This window comes from Tiliqua scincoides, chromosome 4 (genome assembly GCF_035046505.1).
Source record: "Tiliqua scincoides isolate rTilSci1 chromosome 4, rTilSci1.hap2, whole genome shotgun sequence".
Taxonomy (NCBI): domain Eukaryota; kingdom Metazoa; phylum Chordata; class Lepidosauria; order Squamata; family Scincidae; genus Tiliqua; species Tiliqua scincoides.
In genome coordinates this window covers 107,747,008-107,757,638 of record NC_089824.1, presented here as the reverse complement: position 1 = coordinate 107,757,638, position 10,631 = coordinate 107,747,008, and the positions used below count along the sequence as shown (strand labels likewise).

Sequence of the window (10,631 nt, the reverse complement as noted above, 5' to 3'; positions counted from 1 at the left end):
TCGCTCTCAAAGTGAAACTCCTGCCTACCAACACTGGAGGAGTACACAAGATTGTAAAGATTGTAAATGTGCTTTGATGGGCAGTAGTACACAACACTGCCTACTTTCCTGGGAACTGCCACTGGGTAGGCACACAGTTTGTGTCCCACTTCCCCAAGCAGTAAGAAGTTCCACGAAGGCAGCATTACTTGGTTTGGGGTTTTCTTGGGAAGAGATGTTTAAAAGAGCCCTTTTAATATTTGCTCTAATTACCAATATACAGGTTTGCATTGGATGGAATTTGGAAGCACATGCTCCTGCAAGCAGCATCAGCTACTTGTGTTTTCTAAGTGAGTCTGCACCTGCCAGCTCCTTAACTGAGCCTCCCTTACAATTTCTGCCACATCAGATCATAGCTTCCTCTGTCTTCCCCAGAATTTCCAACTCATACTAACTCAGAGTGGGAGGACGGGAGGAATCATCTTACACCTTAGACTCTCCTCTCAAGTAGAGTCCTGAGAACCTCTAATGGCACCTCCCATTCAAGAAGCTCCCTGGACCATTCACGTTTGTTAAACCTCTTTTCTCCAGTCTAGTTAAACCGGCTAAGCGTCGCCTCAGGACTTGGCTCTAGTGCAGGGGTGTCTAAACTTTTCAGCAGGAGCGCCACATCATTTCTCTAACACTACTTTGGGGGCTGGGGGGAAAAAGAATTAATTTACATTTAAAATTTGAATAAATTTACATAAATGAATATATTAGAGATGAAACTTATATCAATGAAAGAAGGTCTTGCAATAGCTCAGGGCTTATAAAAGGCCTTGCACAAAGCAAGGCAGGCCTTTCCTTTGCTGCCTCTGCTGCATCACAGATGTGAAACAGCAAGCAGTGGAGGGAGCCCTGGTCCCACAGCTCACACAAGTGGTCAAACAGTTTCCCTCATGCTGAGAGCAGTTGCATGGGGCCAGTGCAGGCTTCAGCATGTCTACGGAGGGCCATAGGCTCATTGGAGACTGGGGGCTCCCCATGGGCCAGAGTAGAAGTCCCCAAGGGATGCAAGTGGCCCCCGGGCCAGGGTTTGGGCACCCCTGCTCTAGTGTCATGCTCCTTCACAACATCAAATCCTAATCTCACAACAATACCATCAAACAGTAGAAGGATTGGGTATACTTTGCTGAACTATTCCTGTGCTGTCAGTCAAATAACATGAGCTCCACTTGTACCATCATGCTTTAGAGGCAGTATGCAGCATGGTGAAGATAAGTTACTTCCATACTTATTACTGCAAAACAGCTCAGCAGTATGAGTAAACTTCATGTTCAGTATACCAGGTGCACCTTCACTGCTCCCAAATCATATGATGGCTACACATTGGATGTAAGACTATGAGCAGGTTCCCACTCCAACAAAGGTTTGGGGGCTTCATTCCTATCCTATGCATGGAACTATTGCGCTGAGGTTCAGAGTTGCCTCAGTCTGTCGACCTACAAGTATTCTGCTTATCACAGAATTATAGAGCTAAATGAACTCTGAAGGTCATCTAGCCAAACCTTTTGCCTGTAGCAGGAAGTCCTCCTAGAGCATCTACGGCAGGAACCTCTGCTTAAAGATCTCCAGTGAGGGAGAATCCACCACCTCCCTTGGTAGCTGGGTCCATGCTGAACCACTCTTACCATCAAGAATTTCTTCCTGGTGTCCAACTGGAATCTCCTCTCTTGCAGTCTGAATCCATTTGATCTAGATCCATTGATCATGTCTACTGGTCCTCCCCTTATGGCATCAGTGCTGTTTTGAGAGGGTTGTACAGCATCTACTTCCTGCTCCTCTCACAGTGCAGCTTCCTTTGGCTGCTATCTCTCTATGGTTGTAGAGGCAGAGCCCTCAACTTGGCATGCCATTATTAGAGTCTCACCACTGGCACTGTTTGAGACCTTTATATTACACACTTTTTAATGGGGATGTGCAGTCCCATCCCTACCCCACTAAGGGCACAATCCTATCCTGCGCTGGAACAGGCAGGCCAAGAGGGTTGTGCTGTATCCAGTGCAGGACAGGGGCCAGAATCAGCTCAGCCAGAGGCAAGGGGAAACTTTTCCCCTTACCCCTGGATATGGCACCCTGACCCCATGGGTCTCCTCTGACTTGCGCCACCACCTGAGGTGGTACAAGTCTGAGCAGAGCAGAGCGGCTTCAAGCCACTCTGAACTCCTGGGAATGGGAGTTGGGATCTGGCATAACTCCCGGATCCCAGCCCCGCCTCCCGCTCCCCGCCTGTCTTCCCCCCGCCCAAGAATGTCTCCCTCCTGCCTCCTCCCCACCTCCTCCCTGCCTCCTCCCTACCCACCTCAGAGCCATGTGTTGGCCCAGCTGGGCCGATACAAGGCTCTCTCCCTTTGTCGGTTCAGAGGCTTCTGCCAGCCTCCACAGGCCAGTGCAACTCTGCATGCCAGCCTTGCCGACTCTCGAGAAAGATCCAAACATGCCTTACGGCACGTTTGCAACCCTCCTGGACCAGCACATGGGACTCTGGCACTGCACAAGTTCACCCCTCATGTTCTTGTTGCCCAAGCAACTGGGAAACCTGCCTGAAAAGCCTCAGTGGAGACGTAAGTAGTGGCCAAATTTGCGCAGGACTCATTCAGTGGTGCTGGGTGCTGGAAGCTCAGAAACTATTTCAGGTTTCGGTAGGGACAGCGTAAGATAAAAGGCTGACTTAGATATGTTCAAATGTAAATGGCAACAAACACAATACATCTCAAGAGGACTTCACTGAATTATATTTTCAATGTTTCAATGAATTATGTTTCAATGGACTTCACTGAATTATATTACAGCACTGTCATTACTCTTAAACATTGTGATGTAGATAAACAATGAGCACACCGAATGCCAGGTCAATCTGCAGTGCAGAGATAGTTGTCTTGATTTGTCCTCCAAGCTGATGTGAACTTGTTGGGCTGGCCACAGCTGCAGTACCTTGGAGAGCTCTGGAAGAGCTACTTCCTCCAACAAGGGCCTGAGGAGGAAGGAGGTCTTCAATACTTCCAGGCTTGGCTCCACCTGGAGAATGAAGAGGTCTTCAATGGCAGCCACCTGACCTGAAGTTTTGTATTCCTCTTAAGCTTTATTGCAGTCCTCCTGGCCCACTGCCAGGGCTAAGGTGCATGCTCAGGAGAGAGTGAGGTTCTGGGTGTTAATGAGGCCAGTGCTATGAGGAGCTCTATCTGGGTGTGCTGGCTCTGGGGTCTTCCATTCCAGAGTATCAGGTTCCTGTGTCATTAATTTTGGGGTCCCCTGGCTGGCTTCTATAACCCAACTGCTCCCCCTTCTTCAGGGTCTGAATGTGGGACAGGTGCTATGCCTGCTGTGGTCACAGTGTCAGTCTCGGGTAGTCCCACAGGTATAACAGAGCCCACCAGATGACTGTGGAGGCACAGCTGCGACTGCAGGCACAACCCAAACAAGCCCTTAATGACTGTTCAGTGAGTTGTGGCAGGTGGAAGGCAGGCACTCATATGAAGAGGTCAGGTGAATAAGCTCCCTCTGGAGATCCTGAGGCTGCCAATGTTCTTTGCTGCCACTGGGAATACATAGCATACTGATGGGCACAATCCATGTGATGATTTTCCAGCAAGACCTTCCATTATGGTCTGCGGCATTCAAACAGGTAAATCAAGCTGCCAGAATCAGAGCATCCCTAGTGTCATGCTTTGGTTATGTGCAGTACAGGCCAAAGTAGGATAATAATGGAGATAAAGTAGCAGATAAAGCAGGTGGCCGAGGGCTGGCCAGTGGCATGGCGGGACTGAAGCAATGTGTTTGCCCTTCACAGCTCTAGGGGTGTTTCCTTTCTCCAGGGCGTTGCTTTGCCTGGGTTGTTGAAAGGTCCAGCACGTGACTGTCATAGGAGGAAGGATGCTGGAGACTAGCTGTGGGGGGATCTGGGTTAAGAAACACCTCAGCATCTTATCAGTGGCATTCCCCCGGGGGGGGGGGCAAAACTCTAAGATTTTAAGGCACCTGAACACCCATGTAAAGCAACCCCTTCCATTCCCCTTCAGATTCATTCATGGCTGCAAAAGCAAAGCAGAGGCTTTATATGGGTGTTCAGGCACCTGAAAAACTTAGCATTCCCCCCCCCCCCGGGAAAGCCACTGCATCAGTGGTGTAGCTAAGGGGATGCAGGGGGTAGCAGTTGCACCGGGCATCAAGCTTTAGGGGGGCAACAAGCTGAGCTTGACACTAGTGACCAAAATTGTGAAAATCTTGGTATGTAAGAATAATACCATCATGTTATTTATCATTGGAAAGGTAATTTAATGCAGAGTGCAATGAAACAAACTGTACTGGAATATCTGTATTCTATCAAAAGTTATGGCCAATTAACCAGAAAATAAAAACACAATTGTCTTGTGGAACAAAAAGTAGATTTGCTTAACTCCAAACTGACCTATGAGACTGATTGTTCTGAGTGCCAATGGGATGTTATTATGATACAGTATGGAACCAATTACATTTTATTTATTTACTTAATTTAATTTGATTTTATCATGCAGGGGGGGCTACAAAATCTTTGACCCCGGGTAGCAGATAGATGACTTAGCTATGCCATTGACTGAAGGGAGGCAGTGGAGCAAGTGGGTGGTGAGCTGCTGGTGGGAGGAGGTAGGAGCCTCCCAATTTTCACTTTTTAAAAAGCCTAGGCGTGATGTCACTTCCGGTTATGACATCACTTCCGGGGCAACATTTTGAGCTTGGCACCAGGCTACACAATCATTAGCTGCACTGCACTGCATTTTATTCCCAGTTGTGAGTGTTATGTGAAACAGAGTTGCATGAATGATAGATACTATGTATTGGCTAGTGCCAGGGTCAAACTTTGAAAAACATTTGCTTTCATGCTTAAACATTTAAAAAAATGCATGCTCCCTTGCTGTAGAATTGAAGCACAATGTACTCTTATAGCTTTTAATCATTCCCTTCCTGTTTCGTTCATCTAAAGCAATTTCAGTCTGAAGGCTGGAGTCCTCAGGTGAATACTGAAAGCAATCCTGGAATTTTAACAGGGTCTAATTGGCTTAATTATGTTACATCACAATGGGGGGAAAAAACATCAGTTTCATTTTCAGTCAGCATTGGCAACCCTAGCAAAACGTATTGGCCATGTGGCAAGTGTTGTACATTTGGAAGAGAAACGATTGCATTCTCGCTGGTGAGCACCAGTAGGTGCCCACCATTTCCCACACAATACAGGACAGAACATGCTGACGCTATGATACAGAGTTCAGAGTCTAAGTGTGAAGAGGAAGAACTCTTGTTTGTTCACCAGCTATAAAAGTTCAAAGCTGCAGGCAGGGTTGGAGGGGAGGGCTTAGGAGGCCCACAAGGTGGATGAGCAGTTGAAAGACTTGAATCATGGAGCTTTGCAGTCCGTAGTTGCAAATCTAGAGGCTTTGTCTATCCAGGAAGCTACCCACAAATGAAGAAGAGGACAAGCTAGAAGTGAATGAAACAGAAAGGGACTAGCTAAACCAGTGGTTCTCACACATTTAGCACCTGGACCCACTTTTTAGAATGAGAATCTGTCAAGACCCACTGGAAGTGATGTCATGACTGGAAGTGACATCATCAAGCAGGAAAAATTTTTAACAATCCTAGACTGCGATCCTACCCACACTTACCCAGGAGTAAGTCTCATTTACTATCAATATTAAAAGAATATACATAGTAGCTTGTTAAAAATACAGGTCTATAACGTTTCTCCAAATGCAGTCACATGCCATGGTGGCATCAAGTCTAACAGATTAAAAATAAAATATTGAAATGAATGGGGACCCACCTGAAATTGGCTCACGACCCATTTAGTGGGTCGTGACCCACAGTTTGAGAAACACTGAGCTAAACTATACTTCCTTGGGTGGAGAACAAGCTCTTATAGGTTTCTTTACCCTATGTAAAACCCATGGAGAATATTCAGGAGGAAATACAAAAGAAGTCCTTGCCAAGCAGCGGGACGCAATGCAGGGCATTCTACTGCAGAGCAAAAAGCAGCACAACTCATTCAGGGGAACCTGTGCACTCTTGGAATTAAGTGTTTGATAACTGCAGTGGGGACATGAGGGTATTCTGAATGACGAGAACTAAGAGGCTTTCCAGAAGGATGTATTTGCTAGAATCTGTTGTGTGCTGGGGTGACCTAGAGGAGCTCTTTCTGGAATGAAGCTGAAGGCATGATCAAAACCATGCCTTAACCATGTAATTAAAACCCTTTCAACTTAGGGCACAATCTGAACCCATTTTCTAGCACCAACATAAGGGCAATGCAACTCCGAGGTAAGGGAACAAATATTCCCTTACTTTGAGAAGGCTTCCATGAGTGCCACTCAATTGCAGGATGCAGCACATGTCCCATTGGCAGAGCTATGCCAGTGCTGGAAAGTGGGTTAGGATTTGGGCCTTAGCTTATTTTCTGGGAATAGGAGATGTTGTTTGTGAGTAGGAAGAAATTAACTGGGAGCCTGAAGGAATTATCTTCACGTACACAAGTGTGTACCTGGGAGTCAGGCCATTCTTTTGGATAAAGAGGGCAATGCTGCGGTTTGTCTTGATAAGATTGACCGTCTGAGTGGAATAGTTTTTATCTAGGGAAACAAACTTGTATGATGAAGTAACTTGGCCATGATGATAACTTGGTAATAAGTAACTAGCTAATAATGAATCACCTTGTTATGTTTTAATGTTTAATCTTTCATTTAACTTTTCCCATTTATCTTCTTTCTATTAAGAACATTTCCATTTATAAGCTTCCCTGAGCCTCAGAATGCCTTAAATGGCATAGAAATGTCACTTCTGGTTTCCCTTTGGAAACCAGAAGTGGCTTTTTTTTTTTTTTACTCTGTGGGCCATTCTGAAGCCCGCAGAAGCAGTGGGTGGACACGTGCTGCCTCTGTGGGCTTCAGAAAGTCTTCCCCTTTGGAGGGCATTAGGGGCCAAAAATTGCAGTTTCGCTTGTCTGCAATTTTCTGTATCGGGGGGGTGGGGGTTGGAGAATGCATCCCTATGGATACCGAGGCCCCATCTGTGTCCTTATCCATTTAGAACATATCAGTTGGAGGGGTAAGCTTTCCTTGAGAAGTGGATAGCAATTCATTCGTCATCTTGTTACTGTGTGGGATTTTGCCACCATGGCTTTGCCTTAAACGATCTCCTATTAGAGCTTGCAATGTGACAAAATAAAGTAAATTTTCCTTTAATAGCAGCAACTGTTACCCTGCACATGCCCAATCTCATCTGATCTTGGAAGCTAAGCAGGGTCAGGCTTGGTTAGTACTTGGATGGGAGACCGCCTGGGAATACTGGGTGCTGTAGGCTTATACCATAGTCTTTCCAGACTGAAGGTTGCCAACCAGCTGTGAATAGTCCCTTCAATGAGAAATTATCATGCAAAGGTGGATCTGAGATGCATGCTTGTCAGATTGTATGTTATAAAGAGCAGTTTGCCACTTTAAAAAATGGAGACAGGGAACTATGAGTGGACTGAAAATTAAGCCCCTTAGTTTGCTCTTGCGCTCTCTCTCTCTCTCTCTCTCTCTCTCTCTCTCTCTCTCTCTCTGATGAAGGGTAATGGATCTGTTACCTTCCAGAACTGCCTACAGGAACTTCTTTACTTAAGAACAAGAACTTTCAAGTTACAAACTTATCTGACCATATGTCCATCCATTCCTAGCATTCCTAAACATTGGGAATTTTATTCCAGCCAGCTCCACCAAGTTCTGTTAGTCCACTTTTCAAAGTAAGACCACACAGTATGAAGTACAGTACTGTAGGTGTACTACAATTTTTTTTTCATATTTTACAATATATTTGCTATCAATAATAGTGATATTGGATTTAAAAACAAAACAACTTACAGACTGCTGGAACCTTATATAGGAGAGCTTCTGTATTTGTCTTAAAGTCAACATTACAAAACAACCTAAGGGCACAATTCTAACCCACTTTCCAGCACCAACATACAGGCAATGCGGTTCCGAGGTAAGGGAACAAACATTCCCTTACTTTGAGGAGGCCTCCATGAGTGCCACCCAACGGCAGGATGCAGCACACGTCCCATTGGCATTGCTATGCCAGTGTTGGAAAGTTGGTTAGAATTTGGGCCTAAGTCTGTACTACTCTCTCATACAAAGGGAATTGAACCCTGTAGAGCTAACAATATTCATATATTCCCATTTTTAAGGAGCAGTGATGGCAGCTGAGAAAAGAGGTTTCTAGACTTTCTTCCAACTAGTTCCAGTTCCAGTTCCTTATCTGACATGGAGACAAAGAGCTGCAGGAACATCCAGAATAAAGAACAGAGTTTTCATCCCATTTCTCTTCAAAGTAAACTTTGGCTTATTCCACATCCTATACCCCAACACAGAAAGACTATCTTATTTGAGATATGCAAGTATTCAGGCCGCACCAAGGGACTGTTTGTACACGAAATGCTTTGACACTTGATGCCTCCATGAGCTCCTACTTAAGTATTAAGGTAGGGAATGAAGTAGATTTTTAAATATTACATTAATTTACTATTATGATAGTATTATAAAATGAACTTTAGGCCCAAAATGGCCATGTTAAACTGACCAGGCAGAGGTTGGCTATTGGGAAACTTGGTCGGAGTTGCACAGCAGTAAGAATTCCAGAAAGCCTGAGACTGATCTCTTGTTTCTGTCAGCTATTTCATTTTCTAGCCTGGGAAATATAGTGCAAGAATACAGTAGTCTTCAAAGGCAGGGTGATTGAAACAGAAACAATAGGAAATCCCCAAGGGAAAGTGAGACTGAATGCCTTGCATAGTACAACCACACACAAGAAATACAGTGCACCTAAAGAAAACAAAATGAATCAAGGTATTTGGGCTTACATTTAGATATTAATTAATGAATAACTGAATTATGCCTCACAAATAATGATTCCTACAGATGATAAACTAGATTATCAAGGAAAAGGTGGGGCTAGACTTCTCCTCTGGGACATGGTAGGGGAGTGTACACAGAGCTGGTACTCTCTAGTATACCCTTTAAGAGATTGAGCTACAAACCAGAATTTCCTCAAACTGAATGGGCAAGCAGGGCTGCCAGAAGGGCTGGCCCATCTGTGAGACATGTTGTCTCGGATGGTACCCTATGCCAGGGTTGTCCAAACATTTTGGCAATAGGGCCACATCATCTCTCTGACATTGTGTCAGGGGCCAGGAAAAAAAGAATTAATTTATAATTTACAAATTAAATAAATTTACATAAATGAATATATTAGAGATGGAATTTATATGAATGAATGAAGGTCTTGCAGTAGCTCTAGGCCTATAAAAGGCCTTGCACAAAGCAAGGCCAGCCTTTCCTTTGCTGCCACTGCTGCATCACAGACGTGAAACAGCAAACAGTGGAGGGAACCCTCGTCCCACAGCTCAAGTGAGAGGTTGAACAGTCATCCTCTTGCTGCAAGCAGTTGTGTTGGGCCAGCATGGGCTCCAGCAAGTCTCTGGAGGGCCAGAGACTCATTGGAGACTGGGGGCTAACCAAGAGCCTGATTGGGAGCCCCTGAGGGCCGCAAGTGGCCCCCAGGTTGTGGTTTGGGCACCCCTGCCCTATGCCCATCAGCCATATCCACAGTGCCCTCATTTTGCCCATGCTGACCTTCATCTGTGTTTTGAAATTAGTTTGATTTATTTTGCAATAGCCTGAGGCAGTGGTTCTCACACATTTAGCACCAGGACCCAATTTTTAGAATGAGAATCTGTCAGAACCCACCGGAAGTGATGTCATGACCAGAAGTGACATCATCAAGCAGGAAAATCTTTAACAATCCTAGGCTGCAATTCTACACACACTTACCCAGGAGTAAGTCCCATTTACTGTCATTGTTAAAAAGAATATACATAAGAACATAAGAACAGCCCCACTGGATAAGGCCATAGGCCCATCTAGTCCAGCTTCCTGTATCTCACAGCGGCCCACCAAATGCCCCAGGGAGCACACCAGATAACAAGAGACCTCATCCTGGTGCCCTCCCTTGCATCTGGCATTCTGACATAACCCATTTCTAAAATCAGGAGGTTGCGCATACACATCATGGCTTGGACCCCATAATGGATTTTTCCTCCAGAAACTTGTCCAATCCCCTTTTAAAGGCATCTAGGCTAGACGCCATCACCACATCCTGTGGCAAGGAGTTCCACAGACTGACCACACGCTAAAATAAAGAAATGTTTTCTTTTGTCTGTCCTAACCCGCCCAACACTCAATTTTAGTGGATGTCCCCTGGTTCTGGTATTATGTGAGAGTGTAAAGAGCATCTCCCTATCCACTCTGTCCATCTCCTGCATAATTTTGTATGTCTCAATCATGTCCCCCCTCAGGCGTCTCTTTTCTAGGCTGAAGAGGCCCAAACGCCGTAGCCTTTCCTCATAAGGAAGGTGCCCCAGCCCCGTAATCATCTTAGTCGCTCTCTCTTTTGCACCTTTTCCATTTCCACTATGTCTTTTTTGAGATGCGGTGACCAGAACTGGACACAATACTCCAGGTGTGGCCTTACCATAGATTTGTACAACGGCATTATAATACTAGCCGTTTTGTTCTCAATACCCTTCCTAATGATCCCAAGCATAG

At 45.3% G+C, this 10,631-nt stretch overlaps 1 pseudogene; it reads left to right on the top strand.

The window, feature by feature from the left end:
* Positions 1-7,230: 7,230 nt before the first annotated feature.
* Positions 7,231-7,350, top strand: LOC136649879 (5S ribosomal RNA; annotated as a pseudogene).
* Positions 7,351-10,631: the final 3,281 nt, after the last annotated feature.